This window comes from Paramisgurnus dabryanus, chromosome 9, assembly GCF_030506205.2.
Source record: "Paramisgurnus dabryanus chromosome 9, PD_genome_1.1, whole genome shotgun sequence".
NCBI classification, from domain to species: Eukaryota; Metazoa; Chordata; class Actinopteri; order Cypriniformes; family Cobitidae; genus Paramisgurnus; species Paramisgurnus dabryanus.
In genome coordinates this window covers 2,374,239-2,388,002 of record NC_133345.1, presented here as the reverse complement: position 1 = coordinate 2,388,002, position 13,764 = coordinate 2,374,239, and the positions used below count along the sequence as shown (strand labels likewise).

Genomic DNA, 13,764 nt, shown 5'->3' with positions numbered 1-13,764 from the left:
AAGTAAAATGTGTAAGTATTCCTCAAAATGTGCTTTGGACTAAGTCCCCCGTCATCACAGCAAACGGGAGCAGACCCGAATAGGTATGGCTAGTTATTTTATTAAAAATTTCCAGCCGTCTGTAAATTTATGTTTGAAAGAAAAAAGTAAATTAATATCTTACTTACTGTTTTTGTCTTGTTTTCTAGTGAATATCTGACAATGCTTAAATGGAGATACATTTACTTGGTAAGCAAAGTGGCTTAAGATATTATGTATTGTAATAGAAAATTGTTATAAAAACGTTTTGTTTTTGCTGGGAATTCTTGTATATATTTCACAGCTATATAATTAATTATAATAACGCACTTTTTGTTGATAAACATGTTAAAAAATACATTAACACATAATAATGTGGCAACAAATCAAATGTGCATTTAAATGCAACAAGCAAAAATAAATAAATAAAGCAAATGCACGGAAAAGAAACGAGGAATAAAAGAAACACCGCGATTAAAAAAATCAGATCGCATACTTTGTAAAATAATTGAAATAAATTATAAAAATCAACAGGTTTATATTTAAAACAAATAAAAAATATCTGCCAGCGGGGTAAGAAAAATAAACTTAATTCTAGTTTCAACTTAATTCAATAATAAACTCAATTTAGGTTTATTTTTCTTACCCCACTGGCAGATATTTTTACTTGTTTTAAGCCTTAACCTATTACATTTTAGAATTTATTTCAGTAAACAAGACTTAAATTCTAAGCCACTTTGCTTATTAAGTAAATGTATCTCGATTTAAGAATTATTTTTTAACTCGAAAACATTAAGAAAATACTAAGTAAACGAACAAATTGGGATGTTCAAAACACTTAAATATTTTTTTTCACTCTACCCTTCATATTACAGCTGTCGAAAAACCACAGCAACGTTGACAGACCCGGAAGCCATGATACATTAGCAGTTTTTAAAATAAGTTAAATCTAGAATCCTTATTGGTTTTAGATACTTTAAAGCAATGAATGATCTTCTTTCTTTTGAATTGATTTGGTATTATGGAGGAGCTCTGTGTCTGGTTATTGAAGATGATTTGTTCTTTGCTCCTATGTTGGCTTATTTTTTTGTTATTTCCGTTACTATATATATTTTTTTCTTTGTTTTTTCTGATTTGAGGTTATGAAAATGTTTTAATTTGTAATAAAGGTTTTTTGAAAATTCTAAATTCTCTCTATCTCTCTCTCTCTCTCTCTCTCTCTCTCTCATGAGCGTGGATCAGATCCTGCATTAAAACATGAACTTCTGATTTGCTAGCTCAACGTTCTACCTCTGGGTTATACAATGAGAACGTATAGAGTTAAATGCCCGCTAGCCTCCACCCCAAAAGCCAGCGCCTTCGCCGGCTCCCCCTTTGGCTGCGTCTATTCCGGTATCGCTTCTCGGCCTTTTGGCTAAGATCAAGTGTAGTATCTGTTCTTATCAGTTTAATGTCTGATACGTCTCCTATCCGGGGACTATATGTTAAATGGATTTTTGACCTTCGGAAATGGAAGCGGAGCTTGCTCCTTCCACTCCATGCATCAACATGGTATTGCAGTGTTTCCATGAATGGTGCGCTCCCCATCTCGGGGATAAATAAGTCAAGTATAAAAAAAAGAATTTGCTTCTTTTGTGCGTGAATGACGGTGTTTTTTCTAATCCGTGTGTTTTAAAATTGCTGTGATTTCGTTGACTTTATTGGTTTAACGAAAAGCTTGCGTGGAAATGAACACGCTGATAAAGAAATGTTTTTGTAATGTATTTAATTAATTTCTTTACAAGTTTGCGGAGGTGATACGAGGACGAATTAAACATCCTCGACACAGCTGAAGGCGCAACAAAAGCGAACGAGACCGATTGGAATGTTAAAAACACCTGAAAACTTTTTTCACTACCCTTCATACTACAGCTGTCGAAAAACCACAGCAACGTCGACAGACCTGGAAGCATAGCTGTACTTGTTTAACTCACAACGACAACGGGTAAGTCATTGAGCCCTGTGTTTTTATTTATCCACGTTCTAAAATTGCTATGCTTTCGTTGTTTCTTGATTGCTCTGTACATTTTTTTTTGTTTCTATTCCACGTAAAGTTACTTTGTAATAACGAAACCATATATTTGAATGCGCAATTTAAATCCATTTGATTTAAATTGTTTCACATATTTCACTCTACACGGTTCAACCGGGCTGGAAACGGAATAAAAACAGGGTAGATCTCGAAGAATGTTTGGTCTCAGACGTGGCTTCGTGCGCTTTCCACCTGGTCACACACAGTAAATGAAATGTTAGTCGGACGGCCTCCGGGGGCGCCGTCGATGTGATCGGTCACAGGAAGATGCGGCCGTCTGGCCTCAAAGGGTGTCGCTCATACTTACCTGGCAGGGGAGACACCATGATCATGAAGGTGGTTCACCCAGGGCGAGGCTCAGCCATTGCACTCCGGTTGGGCTGACCCTTTGCGAATTCCCCAAATGTGGGAATCTAGACTGCAAAATTTCTGATAGTGGGGGACTGCGTTCGCGCTCTCCCCTGACTTTGTGTTTTAAAAATAGATTCGCTTGTCGTTTTACGTAAAATCCAAGAGACGTCTAACCACGGCCCAAGAATACATTAGTCATCAAAAAAGCGGCTATTCAACGACTACATAACTTTTAATAGACAGCGAATAAGTGTCTAGGCTAAAACAAGGCTTAATTTGGGCTGTCAGTGAAAATCTAATAGCCGTTTGACCATTCCAAACGAATAGACTAGCCATTAAATAGAACCACAATCAAACGGCTACATGTCTAAGAGCACAAAATAATGCTTAGATGATTCTTTTACTTCCAATATAAGAGGTTCTCGGGAATGGCAATCATCCAAACTAATAAATTATAAAGGCTTTTATAAGAAAATGACAACAGTTAAACAACCTAGACAGCGTTGGGCAATACAAAATGCTAATAAATACAAGACAAATTGAAATATTGTACATGCATGTACATTAAACAAGCCAACAAATCTGCCAATGGGCTACGACAATTTTTCTTGAATTAAGTGTTTATATCTAGATTTGTTTCTTACCCCTTTGGCAGATTTATTTGCTTGTTTTAAGCCCAAATTCTGAGTTTTTTCTCCCTAAAGGCTAGGTTTATTTTCTTAGGGCATTTTGCTCATCAAAAAATGCATCTTATTTTAAGACTTTCTAGATATTTGTATAGTTAAAACAGTTCGAAATAACAAGTAAGAAATGATTTTTTGCAATGTATTCATTCATTCGCTACCCTTCATACTACAGCTGTCGAAAAACCACAGCAACGTCGACAGACCTGGAAGCGTAGCTGTATTTGTTTAACTCACAAAGACAACGGGTAAAGTATTTTCTTGATTACCTAAATGACTTGCTGTAGGAAAATAAGTTTAGGTTTAAGGGGGGAAATACAGTTTAAAGGGATATTTCAATTTATGATGATAATTCTGTCATCATTTACTCATGCATACAGGCTTACAACAACACGAGGATTAGTTTTTTTCTGAGTAACACAAAAGAAGGTATTTTGAGGAATGATGGTAAACCCACAGCAGATAGTCACCATTGACTTCCATAGTAGGAATAAAAAAATATGATGGAATTTAATAGGTACCATCAACCGTGTGCTAACCATCACTTTGCAAAATATTTTCTTCATCATTTATCACGATACTTCCAAAATATTTTTTCCTACTAAGTCAATATTTCATTATTTGCTTTACAAGCTTAAAAATGATGGTGACAGGATTCCATGGTAATCACAAACAGGTAAACAAGTAAAATAATCACTATTTACTTTTAAAAGCATTTTGAAAATTGCTTGCTTATGCTGGGAGTAAAGGTATTTCATGCAAAAGGTATTTCCTCTTTAAAAGGTAATGTATGCTTCTTTTAAAGCTGACACATTTGCCACATTAAAATAACAGAAATGTGTACTGTTTAAACTTTTTGGAGCCGGTGTGTCTGTGTTCTTGGGGCACACATCTACATGTAAAAGCAGAATTGCTTATTATTCTTCTCTATTTCTTGTATAGGTCAATTATGAGTGAAGAACCGTTCACCAAATGAAGACCGCAGCCAGGTGACGGGATCCTGTGGTAATCACAAACAGGTAAACCAGTAAAATAATCATCATTTAATGTTAAAATAATTTTGAAAATTGAAGTTCTGTGTGTTCTTATTGTACTTTATTTATTTCTGCAGGTAAGCACCATACCGTAAGCTTCATTCCCTTTATAACAGGTAAGGTTCATACTGTTTTATTCTTTTGTACTGTTTTATTCGTACTGTTTTAAATCATTCAGTAAATGCAAAGTTAAACTGATGTGTTTTTAATCTAGATTTAAAAGTGTCTACTGTTGAAGCACATCTGATCTCTTCTGAAAGCTGATAATAACTGAATGCTGAGGCACCTTGTTTTGAGTGAACCCTTGTTTTTTCTAAATGACCTGATCCTATTGATCCGAGTAATCGGTTTCATATTCGATTAGCATATCTGTCATGTATTGTAGCCATGAAGTGGTTTTTAAACAAGAAACAGTACTTTTTAAATCCATTGACCATTGCAATAATCGGCCCTGCTGGTGATGAAAGCATGAACAAGTTTCTCTAAGTCCTGTCTTGAGACAAAACCTCTAATTCTGGCAATATTTCTGAGATGGTAGTAAAAGCAGAATTCCTTATTATTTTTCTCTATCTCAGGCTCTACGGCATATATGTCATGATTTTATTTGTCTATTTATATGTCTATTTACAAGGACTGCCTTGGCCAAATGTTATTGTTAATTAATATTGAAGCAGTTATTTAACATAGGTCCTTTGAGTAGTGATTTGTGTAATGATCCATATATCTATTTTTATGTATATTTTTAACTTAGGAATGTGATTTTAAAGCTCATATTTGTTATTGTATGACACCTCTCATGTTATGAAAGTAAAAAATAAATGTATTTTCTGATGTCTTGCATTTCTGTTTTTAAACTGTTAATCCTTATCAAGTGCTATACATTAGAAAGTGGATATAGAGTGAAATGCACACGGTGAATAATGAACGCAGACCTTCAGTGCCGGACCTCTGACCCGCTAACCTCCATCCCGACAGCCAGCGCCTTCTCCGGATGCCATTGCGGTATCGCTTCTCGGCTTTTTGGGTAAGATCGAGTGGACACCGGGGACTACACGTTTAAATGGATTTTTGACCTTCGGCTATGGAAGCGAGGCTTGTTCCGTCCACTCCGTGCATCGACTCTGGCGCTTTCCGGGGACAAATAAGGTGAGTTTAAAATCAGAGTTTGCTTCTTTAGTGCGTGGTTGCCAGTTTGTTTGCCAGTCCGTGGTCCATAATACGTTCCGCGTTCGTGGTCTCTCCATCGCTCAGTACTTTTCTGTGTTTCTATTTTACGTAAAGCTAACACCAAAACGATTGTGGAAGGCGCTATATAGATTGTTCTCAAAGAAAAAAAAACGAGAAACAAACCCATGTGAATATGGGTCAAATTATCTAGGCGGAGCACTTCGTTCAAAGAAAAACGCAACAGAATTGTTTGCGTTGAACAAAGACAATGGTGCCTGCAGACATCGAATGTGTATTGTGGATAAAAAATGGCCAGTGGGGTGGGACAATTTTTCTTGAATTAAGTGTTTATGGGAAAAGTTCACGAATTTTTTCTTACCCTGTAGTCAGATTTATTTGCTTGTTTTAAGCATAAAATAACAGGAGAAGAAATTGTGTAGGGGGAGCAGAGGGTTTTTTTTCGTTCAAAGAAAAGCAGCGTGGCACGAATGAATGTTTGGCTGAAATGCTATCGTAATTTCCCCCTTAATTTTCCTTACAAACATGAAACCAGAGAGAAGGGTCAGTTGGCATCGAATTGCACCTTGTATTCGGTGATTGATTGAGGAAAAATATGCGTATGTGTATATATATACTTGTTTTGTTGAACAGAGACAATGGCCGCGTGCTCCAGCGTCACCTATATGCCTATTTCACAAAATGGCGGCTTTGACCGGAAGTAGGGAAAACATCGTTCAGGTTGCACCACTACGATGGCCACTCAATATAGTATGGACTGACAGCTGCTTTGTTTTCTCCTACACATGAATTTACTTGTAAAAATAACAATAACAGATATTGTCGATTGGTGTTATATTATTTTTTTAGCATTTCGTATTATCAAAATATATCATATGTTAGACAGCTTATCAATTTTAAATAAAATAACGAGACATACATAACTATTCGTGTCTGCTCCCGTTTATTGTAATGAGTGTGCACATTTGGAGAAATACTTAGACATTTTACTTCTTATTTCTTTAGACTGAATAATTGTTTCTTATTAATTCCAAAGTATGCGACCCGATGATCTAATCGTGGTGTATGTGCTATTCCTCGTTTGTTTGCCTGCATCCATTGCTTTACGGCTTGCTTGTTGCGTTTAAATGCACATTTGATTTCTTTACCAGCATTGGATTTAGACCATTCAATGAGAAGAGTTAACCGCGTTTATTATGATTGATAAGCCCTCAACGGAGAATGAGGTCGGCATACATCAAAAGCCTTATTTTGTTTTTATCGTGTGCCTTCCAAAATGTATGCGACGAAACTTAAATCACGCAAAATATGAATGGTAACTAGACGTGCTTGTTGTGTGCAAGGAGTGCATTTATTTGTAAACTTTTGCTAAATCAAAATGGTTTATTTGTATTTGCTTTTTACCTGGGTTTTATCAGGTTCGCAGTCGGGACATTTTTAATCCATAGTGTATGCATAATTAATTTCAAAGAAATAAGAAGTAAAATGTGTAAGTATTCCTCAAAATGTGCTTTGGACTAAGTCCCCCGTCATCACAGCAAACGGGAGCAGACCCGAATAGGTATGGCTAGTTATTTTATTAAAAATTTCCAGCCGTCTGTAAATTTATGTTTGAAAGAAAAAAGTAAATTAATATCTTACTTACTGTTTTTGTCTTGTTTTCTAGTGAATATCTGACAATGCTTAAATGGAGATACATTTACTTGGTAAGCAAAGTGGCTTAAGATATTATGTATTGTAATAGAAAATTGTTATAAAAACGTTTTGTTTTTGCTGGGAATTCTTGTATATATTTCACAGCTATATAATTAATTATAATAACGCACTTTTTGTTGATAAACATGTTAAAAAATACATTAACACATAATAATGTGGCAACAAATCAAATGTGCATTTAAATGCAACAAGCAAAAATAAATAAATAAAGCAAATGCACGGAAAAGAAACGAGGAATAAAAGAAACACCGCGATTAAAAAAATCAGATCGCATACTTTGTAAAATAATTGAAATAAATTATAAAAATCAACAGGTTTATATTTAAAACAAATAAAAAATATCTGCCAGCGGGGTAAGAAAAATAAACTTAATTCTAGTTTCAACTTAATTCAATAATAAACTCAATTTAGGTTTATTTTTCTTACCCCACTGGCAGATATTTTTACTTGTTTTAAGCCTTAACCTATTACATTTTAGAATTTATTTCAGTAAACAAGACTTAAATTCTAAGCCACTTTGCTTATTAAGTAAATGTATCTCGATTTAAGAATTATTTTTTAACTCGAAAACATTAAGAAAATACTAAGTAAACGAACAAATTGGGATGTTCAAAACACTTAAATATTTTTTTTCACTCTACCCTTCATATTACAGCTGTCGAAAAACCACAGCAACGTTGACAGACCCGGAAGCCATGATACATTAGCAGTTTTTAAAATAAGTTAAATCTAGAATCCTTATTGGTTTTAGATACTTTAAAGCAATGAATGATCTTCTTTCTTTTGAATTGATTTGGTATTATGGAGGAGCTCTGTGTCTGGTTATTGAAGATGATTTGTTCTTTGCTCCTATGTTGGCTTATTTTTTTGTTATTTCCGTTACTATATATATTTTTTTCTTTGTTTTTTCTGATTTGAGGTTATGAAAATGTTTTAATTTGTAATAAAGGTTTTTTGAAAATTCTAAATTCTCTCTATCTCTCTCTCTCTCTCTCTCTCTCTCTCATGAGCGTGGATCAGATCCTGCATTAAAACATGAACTTCTGATTTGCTAGCTCAACGTTCTACCTCTGGGTTATACAATGAGAACGTATAGAGTTAAATGCCCGCTAGCCTCCACCCCAAAAGCCAGCGCCTTCGCCGGCTCCCCCTTTGGCTGCGTCTATTCCGGTATCGCTTCTCGGCCTTTTGGCTAAGATCAAGTGTAGTATCTGTTCTTATCAGTTTAATGTCTGATACGTCTCCTATCCGGGGACTATATGTTAAATGGATTTTTGACCTTCGGAAATGGAAGCGGAGCTTGCTCCTTCCACTCCATGCATCAACATGGTATTGCAGTGTTTCCATGAATGGTGCGCTCCCCATCTCGGGGATAAATAAGTCAAGTATAAAAAAAAGAATTTGCTTCTTTTGTGCGTGAATGACGGTGTTTTTTCTAATCCGTGTGTTTTAAAATTGCTGTGATTTCGTTGGCTTTATTGGTTTAACGAAAAGCTTGCGTGGAAATGAACACGCTGATAAAGAAATGTTTTTGTAATGTATTTAATTAATTTCTTTACAAGTTTGCGGAGGTGATACGAGGACGAATTAAACATCCTCGACACAGCTGAAGGCGCAACAAAAGCGAACGAGACCGATTGGAATGTTAAAAACACCTGAAAACTTTTTTCACTACCCTTCATACTACAGCTGTCGAAAAACCACAGCAACGTCGACAGACCTGGAAGCATAGCTGTACTTGTTTAACTCACAACGACAACGGGTAAGTCATTGAGCCCTGTGTTTTTATTTATCCACGTTCTAAAATTGCTATGCTTTCGTTGTTTCTTGATTGCTCTGTACATTTTTTTTTGTTTCTATTCCACGTAAAGTTACTTTGTAATAACGAAACCATATATTTGAATGCGCAATTTAAATCCATTTGATTTAAATTGTTTCACATATTTCACTCTACACGGTTCAACCGGGCTGGAAACGGAATAAAAACAGGGTAGATCTCGAAGAATGTTTGGTCTCAGACGTGGCTTCGTGCGCTTTCCACCTGGTCACACACAGTAAATTAAATGTTAGTCGGACGGCCTCCGGGGGCGCCGTCGATGTGATCGGTCACAGGAAGATGCGGCCGTCTGGCCTCAAAGGGTGTCGCTCATACTTACCTGGCAGGGGAGACACCATGATCATGAAGGTGGTTCACCCAGGGCGAGGCTCAGCCATTGCACTCCGGTTGGGCTGACCCTTTGCGAATTCCCCAAATGTGGGAATCTCGACTGCAAAATTTCTGATAGTGGGGGACTGCGTTCGTGCTCTCCCCTGACCTTTGTGTTAAAAATAGATTCGCTTGTCGTTTTACGTAAAATCCAAGAGACGTCTAACCACGGCCCAAGAATACATTAGTCATCAAAAAAGCGGCTATTCAACGACTACATAACTTTTAATAGACAGCGAATAAGTGTCTAGGCTAAAACAAGGCTTAATTTGGGCTGTCAGTGAAAATCTAATAGCCGTTTGACCATTCCAAACGAATAGACTAGCCATTAAATAGAACCACAATCAAACGGCTACATGTCTAAGAGCACAAAATAATGCTTAGATGATTCTTTTACTTCCAATATAAGAGGTTCTCGGGAATGGCAATCATCCAAACTAATAAATTATAAAGGCTTTTATAAGAAAATGACAACAGTTAAACAACCTAGACAGCGTTGGGCAATACAAAATGCTAATAAATACAAGACAAATTGAAATATTGTACATGCATGTACATTAAACAAGCCAACAAATCTGCCAATGGGCTACGACAATTTTTCTTGAATTAAGTGTTTATATCTAGATTTGTTTCTTACCCCTTTGGCAGATTTATTTGCTTGTTTTAAGCCCAAATTCTGAGTTTTTTCTCCCTAAAGGCTAGGTTTATTTTCTTAGGGCATTTTGCTCATCAAAAAATGCATCTTATTTTAAGACTTTCTAGATATTTGTATAGTTAAAACAGTTCGAAATAACAAGTAAGAAATGATTTTTTGCAATGTATTCATTCATTCGCTACCCTTCATACTACAGCTGTCGAAAAACCACAGCAACGTCGACAGACCTGGAAGCGTAGCTGTATTTGTTTAACTCACAAAGACAACGGGTAAAGTATTTTCTTGATTACCTAAATGACTTGCTGTAGGAAAATAAGTTTAGGTTTAAGGGGGGAAATACAGTTTAAAGGGATATTTCAATTTATGATGATAATTCTGTCATCATTTACTCATGCATACAGGCTTACAACAACACGAGGATTAGTTTTTTTCTGAGTAACACAAAAGAAGGTATTTTGAGGAATGATGGTAAACCCACAGCAGATAGTCACCATTGACTTCCATAGTAGGAATAAAAAAATATGATGGAATTTAATAGGTACCATCAACCGTGTGCTAACCATCACTTTGCAAAATATTTTCTTCATCATTTATCACGATACTTCCAAAATATTTTTTCCTACTAAGTCAATATTTCATTATTTGCTTTACAAGCTTAAAAATGATGGTGACAGGATTCCATGGTAATCACAAACAGGTAAACAAGTAAAATAATCACTATTTACTTTTAAAAGCATTTTGAAAATTGCTTGCTTATGCTGGGAGTAAAGGTATTTCATGCAAAAGGTATTTCCTCTTTAAAAGGTAATGTATGCTTCTTTTAAAGCTGACACATTTGCCACATTAAAATAACAGAAATGTGTACTGTTTAAACTTTTTGGAGCCGGTGTGTCTGTGTTCTTGGGGCACACATCTACATGTAAAAGCAGAATTGCTTATTATTCTTCTCTATTTCTTGTATAGGTCAATTATGAGTGAAGAACCGTTCACCAAATGAAGACCGCAGCCAGGTGACGGGATCCTGTGGTAATCACAAACAGGTAAACCAGTAAAATAATCATCATTTAATGTTAAAATAATTTTGAAAATTGAAGTTCTGTGTGTTCTTATTGTACTTTATTTATTTCTGCAGGTAAGCACCATACCGTAAGCTTCATTCCCTTTATAACAGGTAAGGTTCATACTGTTTTATTCTTTTGTACTGTTTTATTCGTACTGTTTTAAATCATTCAGTAAATGCAAAGTTAAACTGATGTGTTTTTAATCTAGATTTAAAAGTGTCTACTGTTGAAGCACATCTGATCTCTTCTGAAAGCTGATAATAACTGAATGCTGAGGCACCTTGTTTTGAGTGAACCCTTGTTTTTTCTAAATGACCTGATCCTATTGATCCGAGTAATCGGTTTCATATTCGATTAGCATATCTGTCATGTATTGTAGCCATGAAGTGGTTTTTAAACAAGAAACAGTACTTTTTAAATCCATTGACCATTGCAATAATCGGCCCTGCTGGTGATGAAAGCATGAACAAGTTTCTCTAAGTCCTGTCTTGAGACAAAACCTCTAATTCTGGCAATATTTCTGAGATGGTAGTAAAAGCAGAATTCCTTATTATTTTTCTCTATCTCAGGCTCTACGGCATATATGTCATGATTTTATTTGTCTATTTATATGTCTATTTACAAGGACTGCCTTGGCCAAATGTTATTGTTAATTAATATTGAAGCAGTTATTTAACATAGGTCCTTTGAGTAGTGATTTGTGTAATGATCCATATATCTATTTTTATGTATATTTTTAACTTAGGAATGTGATTTTAAAGCTCATATTTGTTATTGTATGACACCTCTCATGTTATGAAAGTAAAAAATAAATGTATTTTCTGATGTCTTGCATTTCTGTTTTTAAACTGTTAATCCTTATCAAGTGCTATACATTAGAAAGTGGATATAGAGTGAAATGCACACGGTGAATAATGAACGCAGACCTTCAGTGCCGGACCTCTGACCCGCTAACCTCCATCCCGACAGCCAGCGCCTTCTCCGGATGCCATTGCGGTATCGCTTCTCGGCTTTTTGGGTAAGATCGAGTGGACACCGGGGACTACACGTTTAAATGGATTTTTGAACTTCGGCTATGGAAGCGAGGCTTGTTCCGTCCACTCCGTGCATCGACTCTGGCGCTTTCCGGGGACAAATAAGGTGAGTTTAAAATCAGAGTTTGCTTCTTTAGTGCGTGGTTGCCAGTTTGTTTGCCAGTCCGTGGTCCATAATACGTTCCGCGTTCGTGGTCTCTCCATCGCTCAGTACTTTTCTGTGTTTCTATTTTACGTAAAGCTAACACCAAAACGATTGTGGAAGGCGCTATATAGATTGTTCTCAAAGAAAAAAAAACGAGAAACAAACCCATGTGAATATGGGTCAAATTATCTAGGCGGAGCACTTCGTTCAAAGAAAAACGCAACAGAATTGTTTGCGTTGAACAAAGACAATGGTGCCTGCAGACATCGAATGTGTATTGTGGATAAAAAATGGCCAGTGGGGTGGGACAATTTTTCTTGAATTAAGTGTTTATGGGAAAAGTTCACGAATTTTTTCTTACCCTGTAGTCAGATTTATTTGCTTGTTTTAAGCATAAAATAACAGGAGAAGAAATTGTGTAGGGGGAGCAGAGGGTTTTTTTTCGTTCAAAGAAAAGCAGCGTGGCACGAATGAATGTTTGGCTGAAATGCTATCGTAATTTCCCCCTTAATTTTCCTTACAAACATGAAACCAGAGAGAAGGGTCAGTTGGCATCGAATTGCACCTTGTATTCGGTGATTGATTGAGGAAAAATATGCGTATGTGTATATATATACTTGTTTTGTTGAACAGAGACAATGGCCGCGTGCTCCAGCGTCACCTATATGCCTATTTCACAAAATGGCGGCTTTGACCGGAAGTAGGGAAAACATCGTTCAGGTTGCACCACTACGATGGCCACTCAATATAGTATGGACTGACAGCTGCTTTGTTTTCTCCTACACATGAATTTACTTGTAAAAATAACAATAACAGATATTGTCGATTGGTGTTATATTATTTTTTTAGCATTTCGTATTATCAAAATATATCATATGTTAGACAGCTTATCAATTTTAAATAAAATAACGAGACATACATAACTATTCGTGTCTGCTCCCGTTTATTGTAATGAGTGTGCACATTTGGAGAAATACTTAGACATTTTACTTCTTATTTCTTTAGACTGAATAATTATTTCTTATTAATTCCAAAGTATGCGACCCGATGATCTAATCGTGGTGTATGTGCTATTCCTCGTTTGTTTGCCTGCATCCATTGCTTTACGGCTTGCTTGTTGCGTTTAAATGCACATTTGATTTCTTTACCAGCATTGGATTTAGACCATTCAATGAGAAGAGTTAACCGCGTTTATTATGATTGATAAGCCCTCAACGGAGAATGAGGTCGGCATACATTAAAAGCCTTATTTTGTTTTTATCGTGTGCCTTCCAAAATGTATGCGACGAATCTTAAATCACGCAAAATATGAATGGTAACTAGACGTGCTTGTTGTGTGCAAGGAGTGCATTTATTTGTAAACTTTTGCTAAATCAAAATGGTTTATTTGTATTTGCTTTTTACCTGGGTTTTATCAGGTTCGCAGTCGGGACATTTTTAATCCATAGTGTATGCATAATTAATTTCAAAGAAATAAGAAGTAAAATGTGTAAGTATTCCTCAAAATGTGCTTTGGACTAAGTCCCCCGTCATCACAGCAAACGGGAGCAGACCCGAATAGGTATGGCTAGTTATTTTATTAAAAATTTCCAGCCGTCTGTAAAT

At 35.9% G+C, this 13,764-nt stretch overlaps 4 non-coding genes across 4 annotated transcripts; all 4 read left to right on the top strand.

The window, feature by feature from the left end:
- The first annotated feature begins 1,412 nt into the window (after positions 1-1,412).
- Positions 1,413-1,603, top strand: LOC135764476 (U2 spliceosomal RNA). The gene has a single exon (XR_010540022.1). It is a non-coding gene; the product is annotated as a U2 spliceosomal RNA (small nuclear RNA).
- Positions 1,604-2,388: 785 nt separating this feature from the next.
- Positions 2,389-2,553, top strand: LOC135764396 (U1 spliceosomal RNA). Its single transcript, XR_010539945.1, has one exon. It is a non-coding gene; the product is annotated as a U1 spliceosomal RNA (small nuclear RNA).
- Positions 2,554-8,230: 5,677 nt separating this feature from the next.
- On the top strand, positions 8,231-8,421 carry LOC135764475 (U2 spliceosomal RNA). The gene has a single exon (XR_010540021.1). It is a non-coding gene; the product is annotated as a U2 spliceosomal RNA (small nuclear RNA).
- A 785-nt stretch (positions 8,422-9,206) lies between these two features.
- On the top strand, positions 9,207-9,371 carry LOC135764377 (U1 spliceosomal RNA). Its single transcript, XR_010539928.1, has one exon. It is a non-coding gene; the product is annotated as a U1 spliceosomal RNA (small nuclear RNA).
- Positions 9,372-13,764: the final 4,393 nt, after the last annotated feature.